This window comes from Panthera onca, chromosome C1, assembly GCF_046562875.1.
Source record: "Panthera onca isolate mPanOnc1 chromosome C1, mPanOnc1 haplotype 2, whole genome shotgun sequence".
Classification (NCBI taxonomy): Eukaryota; Metazoa; Chordata; class Mammalia; order Carnivora; family Felidae; genus Panthera; species Panthera onca.
In genome coordinates, this window is record NC_138346.1 from 51,012,854 (window position 1) to 51,027,890 (window position 15,037).

Consider the following 15,037-nt stretch of genomic DNA (forward strand, 5'->3'; position numbering starts at 1 on the left):
GTGTCAAGTCTAAGAACTTTTTGCCTAGTGCTAGATCCCAAAGAGTCTCTCCTATTCTATTCTAGAATTTTTATAATTTAACATTTAAAGTTAAAATTTGTGCTCCATTTAAAAAAAAAATTTGATGTTTATTTATTTTTGAGAGAGAGAAAGATCATTAATGGGGGAGAGGCAGATAGAGAGATAGAGAGAGAGGGACAGAATCCGAAGCAGACTCCAGGCTCTGAGCTGTCAGCACAGAGCCCAACGCAGGGCTCTAACTCACGAACTGTGAGATCATGACCTGAGCCGAAGTCGGACGCTTAACCGACTGAACCACCCGGGCACCTGTGTCCATATTTTAATTATTTTTTGTTGAAGGTATTAGACTGCAACAAAGTTCATTTTTTAAACTATGGAAATCCAAATATCCAGTTACTCCAACACCATTTGTTGAAAAGGCTATCTTTCTTTCTTTGCTTTTATACTTTTGTCAGAAGTCAATTGAATTTTTGTGGGTCTATTTCCAGGCTTCTCTCTTCTTTTTCCATTGATCAATGTGCCTGTCTCTCTGCCAACCACACAATCTTGATTACTGTAGCTATATAGTAAATCTTACAGCTATGTGATAAGTACTGGTATATAATAAGCACACGTTTTTCTTCCTTTTCAAAATTCCTATAGCTATTCTTGTTCTTTGCCTTTCTGTATACATTTTAGAATAATCTTATCTATATCTATAAACATTCTTGCTGAGATTTTGATAATAATTACATTAAACCTGTATATCAACCTGGGAAAAATTGACATCTTCACTATGGTGAATCTTCCAGTCCATGAACACAGTATATTTCTCCATTTATTTAGATCTTTGATTTCTTTTATCAGCATTCTGAGATTTGGGGCATATAAGTCATATACATGTTTTGTTAGATTTATATCTCAGTATTTGTCCGTCTGTCTTTCTGTCTCTCTCTCTCTCTCTGTTTTTTTGACTGATTATAAATGGTATTGCCTTTTATTTTTTTAAAGTTTGTTTATTATTATTTGTTTTTTTGAGAGAGAGTGAGAGTGAGAGATAGCAGGGGAGGGAAAGGGGCTGAGAAAGAGGGAGACAGAAGATCCGAAACTGGTTCTGTGCTGACAGCAGACAGCCCAATGTGGGGCTTGAACTCAAAACCATGAGATCCCCAACTGAGCCACCAGGCGTCCCTGGTATTGCCTTTTAAATTTTGGTGACCAAGTGTTCATTGCAAGTGTGTAGAAATTAAATTATTTTTAGATATTTATCTGGTACACTACAACCTTGCTGAACTCACTTATTCTAGTTTTTTTATAGATTATTTGGGATTTTTATGTAGACAACAGTGCTGTCTACAAAACAGACACTTTTATTTCTTCCTCTCTGATCTGTATACCTTTTAATTCCTTTTCTTGACTTATTGCACTGGCTAAAAATTGAAACAATATGATGAAGAAAAGCAGTGAGCATGCACATCCTTGCCTTGTTCCCAATTTAAAAAAAAAAAAACAACATGCAGTCTTTCACCATGAATTATAATGTTAGCTATAGGTTTTTTGTAGTTCCTCTTTATCAAGCTGAGAAAGTTCTTCCTTTTTCTTATTTTTCTGGGAGGATGCTGAACGGGTGTTGAAGTCTGTCAAATGCCTTTTTTACACTGATTGCTGTGATCATGGGACCTTTCTTCTTTGCCTGATAACATGGTGGATTATACTGGTTGACTTTCAAATGTTGAACCAGCTTTGCATATCTGAAATAAACCCCTCTCTGTCATGGTATACAATTCATTTTTTAATGAATTTGTAATGAGTTAAGCTAAATTCTATTTGCTAATATTTTGTCAAGGAATTTCACATTTATATTTTAAGTGTGATATTGGCTGTAGTTTTCTTTTTATTTGATTCACTCCTCTTCTGTTTTCTGGACAAAATTGTGTAGAAGTAGTGTTTAAATACTACTTTTAAATACTTGGTAGAATTCTTTTAAATACTTGGTAGAATTCTCCAATGAAGTTTTATAAGAAAATCTGATCTTGGAGATTTATCTTTTTAGCAGCTCTTAAATTGCTAATTTAATTTACCTAATAGTTTATAGAGCTATTCAAATTATTTAATCCTGTTGGGTGAGTTGTAGTAGTTTGTACTTTTCAAGGAAATTGTCGTTGTCTAAGTTGCCAAGTTTATATGTATAGAGTTGTTCATAGTACCTCTTTACTGTCCTTTTGATGTCCACAGTCTGATATTTTGTTTAATTGCTGATATTGGTAATTTGTGTCTTCTCTCTTTTTTCTTTGTCAATCTTATAAGAGGTTTGTTAATTTTATTGGTCTTTTCAAAGAATTAACTCTTTGTCTCATTGATTGTCTCTATTATTTTTCTGTTTTCAATTTCATTGATTTCTTTCATCCTTCTGTTTTCTTTGTATTTCTTTTGCTTTTCCTTTTCTAGGTTCTTTTTTATTTTTTTTATTTTTCTAGGTTCTTGAAGTAAAGGCTTAGATTATGAATTTGAGACCTGTCCTTTTTTCTAATGTATATATTTCATGTCTCCTATAAATTTCCCTTTCAGCACTGTTTTAGCTATGCCCCACACATTTTTCTATGATTATTTTTATTTTCATTCAGTTCAATGTTTGTTTTGTTTCTCTGAAATATCTGCCTATTTACCCTATGGATTATTTTGAAGTATGCTGCTTAATTTCCAAGTGTTGGGAGATTTTCCTGGTGTCGCTCTATTAATGATTTGTAATATCATTCCAGTGTGGTCAAGAAATACATTCCAGGGGCACCTGGGTGGCTCAGTCAGTTAAGCATCTGACTCTTGATTTGGGCTCAGGTCATGATCTCACTGTTAGTGGGATCAAGCCCCATTTTGGGCTCTGCACTGGCAGCATGGGGCCTGCTTGGGATTCTCTTTCCCTCTCTCTCTGCCCCTCTCCAACTCACATGCATGCTCAGTCTCTTTCAAAATAAATATATTAACTTAAGAAAATACATTCTATATGATTTTACATTTGTTGAGGTTTGATTTATAGCCCAGGATATGGTCTATCTTGGCATATGTTGCATGGGCACCTGAAAAAAATGAATATTCTGCTGCAGTTGGGTGGAGAATTCTATAAATGTCAACTGGATCATGTTGGTTGATGATATTGAGTTCTTCTATATCCTTATTTATTTTTTGTACATTTTTCCTATCACTTGGTAAGAAAGGAATGAAGTTTCCAAGTATGATTGTAGAATTGTCTGTTTATTCTTTCAGTTCTGTAAGTTTATGCTTTGCATATTTTGCATCTGTATTGTACATACACAATTATGAATGCTAGGTCTTGTCAATCTGATTAATCAATAAAACTAAAAGGCAGCCTTTGGAACGGGAGAAGATATTTTCAAATAATATATCCAGAAAACGGTTAGTATCCAAATCTATAAATAACTTATGAAACTCAACACCCAAAAAAAACAAATAATCCAGTTAAGAAATGGGCAGAAGACATGAATATACATCTTTCCAAAAAAGACATCCAGATGGCCAACAGACACATGAACAGATGCTCAACATCACTCATCATCAGGGAAATACAAATCAAAACTGCAATGAGATATCACACCTTTCAGAATGGCTAAAATTAACAGCACAGAAAACAACAGATGTTGGTGAGGATGCGAAGAAAGAGGAACCCTCTTACACTGTTGGTGGGAATGCAAAGTGGTGCAGACACTTTGGAAAACTGTATGGAAGTTCCTCAAAAAGTTAAAAATATAACTACCTAGGACCCAGCAATTGCACTACTAGGTATTTACCCAAAGGATATCAAAATACTGATCCAAAGGGACACATGCACCCCTATGTTTAGGGTAACATTATCAACAATAGCCAACTATGGAGAGAGCCCAAATGTCCTTCGACTAATGAATGGATAAAGAAGTTGTGGTACATATACAATGGAATAATATTACTCAGCCATAAAAAAAGAGTGAAATCTTGCCATTTGCAACCATGTGGATAGAGCTAGAGTGTATTATGCTAAGCAAAATAAGTCAGAGAAAGACAAATATTGTTTGATTTCACTCATATGTGGAATTTAATAAACCAAACAGATGGACATGGGAAAAAAAAAGAAGGAAAGGCAGACATAAAATAGACTCTTAACTATAGAGAACAAACTGAGGGTTATTGGAGGGGAGATAGGCAAGGAGATGGCCTAAATGGGTGGTGGGCACTTGTTGGGAGAGCACTGGGTGTTATACGTAAATGATTAATCACTAAAGTCTATGCCTGAAACCAAGATTCTACTGTCTGTTAACTACAATTTAAATTAAAACCTGAAAAAAACCTGTAATTTTTATGGATCTTTTCTTACAATGAAAAGAATACACAATTGGTATCTGTAGACAAATGTTTTTCCTGGTGATGCTAAAACCAGGAATTTGCTTTCTTTAAACTTTTTGGTTTTAATTGACATTACCTTTGTAGGAAGTTACTGGTGAGGAGGAGTTTTTGTATTTCTTCTTAAGGCTTCTGTTCCCTTCAATAGGACAGGAGTAATTGTGTTTGGAGATCCTTAGAAAATACTGCCCCTGCAGGCCAAGACTCTTCATAATTTGTCTACTTCTCCTAAGAAAAAGGGCTCCATGGTTCAGACATTTTAAAATTGGAGAAAATCAATGTAGATGATGTCTGATTATTACTAAACAGTATTACTTTAAACACAAGCTCCACAGAGTGGGAATTTTTGTGTTTTGCTCACCCTTGTATCCCCAGTGCCTAAAACACAGTGTCTGACATGTGGTCAGACCAATTATTGGTCATCACCAATAAATATTTGTTCCATGAAAAAGTAGAGCCTACAGGGGAGCGTCTAATATGAAACTAGTTCTATGTGTTGAAGAAGTACTGAGAAAAACTGCTAATAATGTCCTCAAAGCCAGATCATATTGGAGACATGTTGTGAGAGTTCCATACAGCTGAAGATAGGCAATGATTGATTATATGAGTTCTTTTCAAAAATGGGAAAGGAGAACACTATAAATTAAATATAAAAAGTATAATTATGGGAAATTATACATTTCCCAATCCTGGGAAAAATTTATAAATCTTTTTGTTTCTGAAAAAAAGGATACACCAGAGATAGCTTTGGTTTATGAAGTCATGTCAGATAAAGAACCACTTCTTTCAGTGATGGAATTACTAGGTTGCTGGACGGAGAAAGGTTAGGTGTATGAAAACACACACACACACACACACACGCACACACACACACTAGCCTTGTTAACCATACGAAAGAGTTTACTTAGGGGATGAATTATACTTGTTTAAATGGTTGATTAACTTACCATATGAAAAGGAAAATTCAGCTAAGAGAGCTGTTGTCTAATTATATGTACTAATATGTAGAATTGCTCTGTCCAAAGCAATCCAACCCTTTTGTCAGTAACTTGTAGACATGGCATTCTTACAGAGTTCACAGATTTTATGAAACCGAAAATAATAATAAATATGGTGGGTGACAATCAGGATCCCAAATGATTTTCAGTGTTAAGTATCCTAGATGTTCTCTCTTGGATCCTACAGATTTACTCTTTTTTCTGTCCTGCCATGCGCCTGGGGAGATCTATGTATAAAGGTTGTGTCATCTGGCTTCCACTGACTTCCTGCTTCTGGCAGAGTCTGGCCAACTAAAGTCACAGGGAAGAGATTGGAGGAAGAGAAGAAAGAGAAGTCCAGGTATTTATCTCCAGGGCTCCCTCCCTGTCAGGCCACACTTTGGCAATGGCTCTGTGCCTCTACCTACGGCCACCGCCCCCTCCTATGTAGCAGTACCTCTCCATGGCTACAACTTTTCCAACATTCAGGTAACTTCTTTTACCCTTTGCACTTTCTGTCCAAGAGGTTGCAATGGCTGTCCACTATTGTTAGATTCAAGGTGCTTCTCCATCTGCTGAGTGTTCCCCCTACACCTTTGTAAATAAACCCTTTATAACATTCTCTTTAAGTCCTTTTTGAGTATGGCATCTTCCCCCCTGTTTTTATTTTTTTATGTTTTATTATTCTAGAGAGAAAAAGAGAGAGAGCGGGCAGGGGTGGGGGGGGGGGCGGTGCAGAGAGATAAGGAGACACAGAATCCATAGCAGGCTCCAGGCTCTGAGCTGTCAGCACAGAGCCCAATGCGGGCTTAAACTCACGAACCACGAGATCATGACCTGAGCTGAAGTCAGACGCTTAACCGACTGAGCCACCCAGGTACCCCTTCCCCACTATTTTTAAATTCTATTTAAACTGGAGGTGGGGCAAAAAAAAAAAAAAATACAATATGGAGATGTGAAAAAAAAGCAGGATCAAAAAAATTGTAATTACAATATGAGACTATAATGTGATGAGGCTCCCGAGAAAGCGTATAACTTTGAGTTGCCCTAGTGCATCTATCAGTGACCACAATAAGAGAAGTCATCCTCACATATACCTAGGTATGTTGTTCTGTACTCTAATCTGTGTCACTGATCTATTTGTCTCTTTTTGTGTGAAAATCACACTATTTGAGTGATGCTAATTGCCATTAGGGACATTAGTGGTCTTTTTAATGGTGGGGGTAGGGGAAATGCTCCTGTATTCTCAGTAGCTATCTGCCTCACTAGGCAAAGCACCTACATCCCTGTTTTAACAACTAGTGGCTAAAGGCCTCCACTGCTAATTCTTCAGCAAAAGTGTGGAGGAGCTGGCCAAATGTCCATGTAACTCCTCAACCCTTATACACAGCCCACATCAACATACTCTTTCCCCAGACAATATCCATCCATAGTCTCTACGCTTAGAGCAATTCTGGAATGACTCCATCTTCAAAGGAGTCCTAAGTACATATGATTTGAGATGTGGTTCCTTTTATCCTTAATACTACATATTTTTAGGAATTGTTCACAATTTCTATTCCACTGATGACATTGTTTCTTGCTTTCTTGTGCTCTTAAAGATTTACGTATTTATCTTTCGAAGGGAATAGGTTTATCAGATGAGGCTGCCAACTGGATCCAACCCCGATAACTATTATACTTTTACTACTATAATAATAGTAACTAACACTTATTAATAACAATGTGTCAGGTGCTGTGCTAAAAGATTAGTTTATATTATCTCAATCTTTAAAACAACTCAGTGAAGAGGCCTAGAGATGTTAACTTACCCCTGTAAGCACTGGAGTAGAAATTTAAATTAAGACAATCTGACTTCAGAGCTCAGACTCTTATTTCAGGAAAACACACACACACACACACACACACACACACACACACACATTTGCTTTTATAAAAGGTACATACAAACATATCTCTAGTGGCAAGACATTATCTGTTTTCATGTACCCCTAAGAGTTCATGAAGCTGCACAGTAGGAATTACAGTGATTATTAAGTAAATTCACAAATTTAGTAGAAGAACTGAGCAATAGACAGAGGGAAATGGCAGCTCAGAATACAAGCAATGGAACACATTTCCTCTCTTGCTGATATGCAAGTGGAAGAGTGGGTAAAAAACAAGAGCAAAAGCAAATTGTACTATTTGTTTGTTTTTTTTTTTAACTGAAGAATCACCACCCTGTAGATAATAAGCATTAACAAAATCAGGTCATTGTGTATATATCCTTACATTGGGCATCATTTATATTGATAGAATTAAACTCCGAAAAATAATCCTACAACATTAGTATCATTATCAATTACTATCATAATCTGCATGATTGTAGCATAGCTTGGCATGCTGTTAGAAATACTCCACAAGAAAGGCTCCTGGGTGGCTGCTCAGTCAGTTAAGCATCAGACTCTTGATTTTGGCTCAGGTCATGATCTTGCAGTTCGTGAGTTTGAGCCCCACATCAGGCTCTGTGCTGACAGCCTGGAGCCTGCTTGGGATTCTGTCTCCTCTCTCTGCCCTTCCCCTCCTTGTGCTCTCTCTCTCTCTCCCTCTCTCAAAAATAAACTTTGTTGTTGTTGGTGGTGTTAAAGAAATACTCCACAAGAACCATTACTAAAATAATTGTAAACTATAGACTGGATCAATCTGGATCCAATTGGTGTGTGAGATAAACCACACACTAATTTGAACAAGTTTAATATAAAGGTTTATTAACTATAATAGGATTGGAGTAATGAGGGATTGTTTAGAAAGAAGAGAACCCTAAACAATACAGGGATACAGCAGACATACAGATACAAAGAACAGCCACCACCCATGAGGATGAGAGTTCAAGGGAGAACATTCTCAGGGTTGAAATCTGAATCTCGTTAAAGAGTGAAGCCATAGCTCACTGGAGGGCAGAGAAAGTGCTGTGATGTTGACTGGTAGAACTTATGGAAGTCACCCTCTAGGGTGCCAGGAAAAACTGTTGATGGGGAGTTGTCTCACCATAGGCATTACTACAACACCGCCCCAGGGCATTTTCTGAAAGCTGCTGGGTGCTGGGTGCTACAGGCGCCAGGTAGTGGAGAAGCCACCTGCACTAGAAGACCAGGTGGTGGGAGAAGCTGCGAGCACTGTGGGAGCCTGGCTGTACTGCCAGAAAACTGTACTGTACTGTGGGAGCCCACCAGGACCAGATAGAGATGCCCCTTCCTCCTGAAAGGTCTCTCCAACACAGTTGCCTTCCACTGACAAAACTCAGCATCAGACCAGCTGTCAATGGAAAAATATTCCAATGGCCCATCTTCCTTTTTTCAGGAGCAGTGAAGGGTGGGTTTAGAGCTGAGAGACAATAAATTGATTATTGGCACATAAACATTGTTCTTTCATATCATGAGTGAATGCAAAATACCATATACTGAATACTGTTGGTGATTATTTGATTTCTAAATAATTTTGGTGGAAGACTTTACCTTAGGAAAAAGGCACTATTTGCTGCTGCTTCGAGTGCTATGTGGATCCTGTTTCAGACCTATCATTCCAAACTATCACCTCCATGCACTAACAGATATGGCCATTGATGTACATTGTGGACCATCTGCCATAGCTTTAATTGTAATCTGCAGTGGCTAGTATTAAACTGCCACAACATGTATCATTTTTTCCCCTTCCTTCCTCCCTCCTTCTAACAAGCAATTTTTGAAAATCTGCAATGGGATACACACTGGTATACATACACAACATAGTAAAAGTCTCTGCCCTCTTTGGGAGCCCAAGTTTTGATGGAAAAACAACAAAGCAAATAAGTAAAATATATAGAGAATGTTGGTGATAATTAGGGCATGCAGTAAACAAACCGGAAAGGAAGATTCAAGTAGTAGGGATGGGGCAATTTTGAATAAGGTGGCCAGATAAGGCTTTACTAAGAGTTAACACTTGAGCTCAGATCTGATGTTTCTGGGGGAAAAGTGTTACAGGTAGAGAGGGAAAAGCTGGTAATGCAGTGAGGTCTTGCATTTTTAAGGAAAAGCAGAGGCCAGTGTGGCTGAAGCAGAGAGAGGAAGAAAGCAGTCAGCAATGAGGCCAGAGAGGTGATAGTGAACATGGGAGGTAGGAGTCAGACTATGTCCAAATAATCTCAATGCTGTCATGGTTAGAATATTCAGTAGTTTAATCTAAGAGTGACTCAACACATTCTCTTGATTTAAAATACTAGGATGTTCTATCAAATTTTCACTGCCAGTTTATCCACTGTAATGCCAATTATATGATCTTTAGTTTTTCATTTCCTCAAGTGACTGGCACCACAAATCTCCACAGACCTTAAACTATCTTATATTCCAAAACGTGTAATTTTGTGTCTTGCCAACAGAACCTTTAACCCAGAATTTGACAATAAGTAGTAGATCTTTTAAAACAAATAGCCTTGGGGCACCTGGGTGGCTCAGTCAGTTAAGCCTCTGACTTCAGCTCAGGTCATGATCTTGCACTCTGTGAGTTCAAGCCCCATGTCGGGCTCTGTGCTGACAGCTCAGAGCCTGGAGCCTGCTTCAGATTCTGTCTCCTTCTCTCTCTGTCCCTCTGCCTCTCGTTCTCTCTCTCAAAAATAAATAAACCTTAAAAAAAAATAGCCTCAAATAAAGGTATTAATAGGTGGAAACAGTAAATGTATTATTTTTATTAAATTCTATCAATACCTAGAAATAATAAAGGCTACATTATAAATATGGATACAAAATAAGTAGGTCAAAGCATCACTTGAAATGGAAAAGTTTAGCTAGAAGTTATTTTTAAAAGTGTGTCAATGGAAACAAACCATAAGTTTGTTACCTTGAAATGTCAGTATATGGATTTTAAGAACATAAAACTTTAAAATGTTCTTTAAATTTGTAACTACAGAGTGACTAAAGATGTTCAGGATCCTTTGGGTACAAAAATTAATTACTTAGAGTCACCTAGCAAACCAAATACAGTTGACTTTTGAACATGGATTTAAACTATATGGGCCCTCTTACATGCAGATTTTTTTGGCAGTACAATACTATAAATGTATTTTGTCTTTATGATTTTAATAACATTCCTTTCTCCATTGTTAGAATACAGTATATAATTCATATAGCATACAAAATGTGTTAATTGCCTGTTTGTTATCAGTAGGCTTCCAGTCCACGGTAGGCTATTAGTAGTTAAATTTGGGGCAGGGGGCGGGAGTCAAAGCCCTTAATCCTTGTGGTGTTCAAGGAGGATCAATCCATTGTGCTATATTTCTATTATTTTTAAATGTATTGTGGTTTTGCTTATAAAGGTGTTAATATTTAACACGGGATTCTTAAACTTGCTACATTTGGAATATTTGGAGAAATTACTTTTGAGGGAACTTTATACATTTGAACCATTTGAGTTACTGATAATCACATTGACAAATTCAGAAATTTTCCCCACCATCACTAAAATTATTCGTTAGAATTAAAGTAGGTTCCGTATGTCACAGGCAAAGAAATTTCCAAGTTCTATACCCATACATTTCAATCAGGTTCAAAAGGGAAGAAGGGATGTAAAAGTAAAACTGCAATAACATTTTTTTTTTAATGTTTATTTTTGAGAGAAGGAGCATGAGCAGGGGAGGGGCAGAAAGAGAGGGGGACCGAGCATCTGAAGCAGGCTCTGCGTTGACAACAGCGAGTTCAATGTGGAGCTCAAACCCACCAACAGTGAGATCATGACCTGACCTGAGCCAAAGTCGGAAGCTCAACCAAGTGAGCCACCCAGATGCCCTGCAATAAGAATTTTAAATACTATACTACATTTTCCCTGAAATCTTTGAGTTAGTATAATGGTCTACATTTTGCCCAAAAGAAACTAAGAAAAATATTTCTTCAATTTTCCAAAAATCTAAATACTTATTGGGTTTTCAATTCAAATTATATGTAATCACAAACTTATATTATTTTTTCAAGTTTATTTATTTCGAGAGAGAAAAAAAGAGAAGCAAAGAGAGAGGGAGAGACAGAATCCCAAGCAGGTTCCATGCAGGGTTCAGTCTCCTGAATTGGGAGATCATGACCAGAACTAAAACCAAGAGTCAGATGCTTGACCGACTGAGCCACCCAGGTGCCCCTCATACACCTATATTAAAGCACAAAGTTTAAAAAAAAAAAAAAAAAAAAAGCACAAAGTTAGAGGCACCTAGGTGGCTCAGTTAAATGGCTCTTGATTTCCGCTCAGGTCATGATCTCACAATTTGTGAGATGGAGCCCCATGTCGAGCTCTGCACTGACTGCAAGGAGCCTGCTTGGGATTCAATCTCTCCCTCTCTCTCTGCACTTCCCCAACCCCCGGCCCACGTGTATGTGTGTGTACTCGCACACTCTCTCTCTCTCTCTCAAAATAAATGAACATTAAAACAAAATAAAGCACAAAGTTACCAAGACATTTAAAAAATATTAAACTCAAATAGAGTTTTATCATATGTTCTAGTATCTTTGTTTTACTCATCTTTTTCAGCTTGCTAGGAAGGCTCTAGATTTCTTTTCAATATTTAAAAGCAGATGATATTTCCTCTTTAAAAGTGGTAGAAAAGTCTATTTTAAAATAGAAGCAAAAACTGCTTGAAACATTTTTCCTCTCCTCAAAACAGACCTATATTTGGTATACATTTTATTTACTTATAATATGTGAGATAGAGGATCATAATGAAACAATTTCCTTTTTATAAACAGGTCTGACAGAAAGACACATCCATGGGAAGCATAAGAAATACATTTGTGTGTATGACATACAGATGACACACAATTGCCTTATACAGTACTCCTAATTTAAAAGACTGAATTACATTCACTGACCTATTCGAAATACAGCAAACTTCTATCATTTAAAACAAGACAATACTGAGGAGCACCTGGGTGGCTCAATCAGTGAAGCCTCCAACTCTTGATTTTGGCTCAAGTCGTAATCTCGCACTTCGTGGGATCAAGACCAGTGTCAGGCTCTGTGCTGTCAGTGTGGAGTCTGCTTGGGGTTTTCTCTCTCCCATTCTCTCCCTCCTCAGCTCTCACGCACATGTGTGCACTCTCTCTCTCTCTCTCAAAATAAATTAACATTTAAAAAAGTATTGATGTTCAAAGCATTTCTGTAAATGATACAGAAAATATGCATTTGCACCATAACCAGATAACTATAGGCAACAACTAAGCACACAAACCAGAGGCATAAATAATATACTATCCATTATGAACAAGTTCTAGTCAAGGCTTCACAACATTTAATGGCTGAAAACTAAGGAACACCTAGCAAAAGAAAATGTATTTAAATAAATGCTTTCATGTGAAAAGAAAAGGTTCACTTAGCAAACCCTCAGCAATACTGACCATAAAGACAACATTACAGATCAGTCTCATACTTCAGGAGGATTCTGTCTCCTTGGCCTGCCTCAAAGAGCTCACTGTAAGTTGATTACATTTATGCTGCTTCTCAACAGAAGCAAAGTTCATAGCTTTGCATGTAATGGCATCTTGCCAGGCTACAAGCAATCTCAAAACATAATTTGTATTTATCATTTCTACTCTTTGATCATGACAGCATAAGAAAGACTGCCTTCTCAAATGCACAAATATACTCAATGTGCACTTTCCAACTTACACCTAGGAATGTCCTTGCTCTCTGTAATGTGTTACTGAAGAAGAGCTCAAGACTTTCTTAATAAAATCTAGATGTCAATGAAATTTTCTAAGTCATGAAAGGCTATTTGAAAGCTATTAGATAAATTCTATCTTACTTATTATAATTAATTTTAAGTACACTTTATTCTGAATAATTCAAAGAATATCTTTAAGCAAATTTATAATGTACAGAGTTCAGCCTTGCCAATATGGAGACAATTAAAAAAGAAAAAGAAAAAGAAAACTATTACGCCTCTGGCCAGAGATAAAATTGTACATGATTTTAGACTTTCTAACAAAATACTTAAAATTTCTTACAAAACCATAACTCTTCTTTCCTTAAAAATACGTTCTCTAGAATACCAAACTGGAAAACAAATTTGAACAATCACACCTAAAAAATGATCTTTCCGTGTAAAACATTTTCTCACAGACCCAAGGATACCAAAAATTATGACATGTAACCCAAAACAGAAGGCTAGGATATAAAAAACATACTGTAAAAGACTACTAGATTACCTGAAGAACCGTTAGGTCACAATCATGTAAGAGAGAACATCTATACAAAAGTTTTAAAAAGAAAAAAAATAAATACAGGCAATAGAATTAAGTTAAAAATAAAAATGAAAAGTAGGTACATTTTCATAAAAGGACATAAAAACTTTGTGAACACTGTAACCTCTATAGAAATACAGGCATACCCCAGAGATATTGTGGGTTCAGTTCCAGACCACTATAATAAAGCAAATGTTGCAATAGTGAGTCAAATGAATTTTGTGGTTTGCCAGTGCATATAAAGATTATGTTTATACCATACAGCAGTCTATTTAAATTGTGCAATAGCATTGTCTAAAAAAACAATGTACATACCTTAATTTAAAAATACAGTATTTATTGCTAAAAAATGCTAACCATCATCTGAGCTTTTAGCAAACCGTAATTTTTTTGCTGGTGGAGGGTCTTGCCTTGATGTTGATGGTTGCTGACTGATCAGGGTGGTGGTTGCTGAAGGTTGGGGTGGCTGTGGCAATTTCTTAAAGTAAGACAATAATGAAATTTGCCGCATTGATGGACTCTTCCTTTCACGAACAATTTCTCTGTAGCATGCAATACTGTTTGACAGCATTTTACCCACAGTAGAACTTCTTTCAAAATTAGAGTCAATTCTCTCAAACCCTGCTGCTGCTTTATCAACTAAGTTTATGTAATATTCTAAATCCTTCGTTGTCATTTCAACAATCTTTACATCATCTTCACCAGGAGTAGATTCCATCTCAAGAAACCACTTTCTTGGCTCATCCATAGGAAGTAATTCCTCATCCATTACAGTTTTATCATGAGATTGCAACAATTCAGTCACATCTTCAGGCTCCACTTCTAATTCTAATTCTTTGGCTATTTTTACCACATCTGCAGTTACTTCATCCACTGAAGTCTTAAACCCTTCAAAGTCATCCATGAGGGATGGAATCAACTTCTTCCAAACTCCTGTTAGTGTTGATATTTTGACCTCTTCCCATGAATCACGAATGTTCTTAATGGCATCTAGAATGGTGAATCCTTTCCAGAAGGTTTTCAATTTACTTTGCCCAGATCCATCAGAGGAATCACTATCTATGGCAGCTATAGCCTTACGAAATGTATTTCTTAAATAATAAGACTTGAAAGTTGAAATGACTCCTTGATCCATGGGCTGGAGAATAGATGTTGAGTTAGCAGGCATGAAAACAACATTAATCTCGTTGTACATCTCCATCAGAGCTCTTGGGTGACCAGGTGCATTGTCAATGAGCAATAATATTTTGAAAGGAATCTTTTTTTCTGAACAGTAGTTCTCAACTGTGGGCTTAAAATATTCAGTAAACCATGTTGTAAACAGATGTGCTGTCATGCAGGCTCTGTTGTTCCATTTATAGAGGACAGGCAGGGTAGATTTAGCATAATTCTTAAGGGCCCTAGGATTTTCAGAATGATAAATGAGCATTGGCTTCA

The 15,037-nt window shown here is 36.8% G+C and overlaps 1 long non-coding RNA gene across 8 annotated transcripts in view; it reads left to right on the plus strand.

Annotated features, from left to right (window-relative positions):
• The window catches only part of LOC144617145 (uncharacterized), a 48,954-nt gene that overhangs the window by 11,526 nt on the left and 22,391 nt on the right, over positions 1–15,037 (plus strand). For 5 of the 8 annotated variants that reach the window (XR_013557243.1, XR_013557239.2, XR_013557236.1 and 2 more), the window contains one exon: positions 5,575–5,727. The exons of 2 other annotated variants lie outside the window; for them this stretch is intronic. This is a non-coding gene — a long non-coding RNA (uncharacterized LOC144617145). Of the gene's footprint in view, positions 1–5,574; positions 5,728–8,398; positions 8,629–15,037 lie in introns of those variants that run through there. One more of the 8 variants, XR_013557238.1, reaches the window with a different exon arrangement.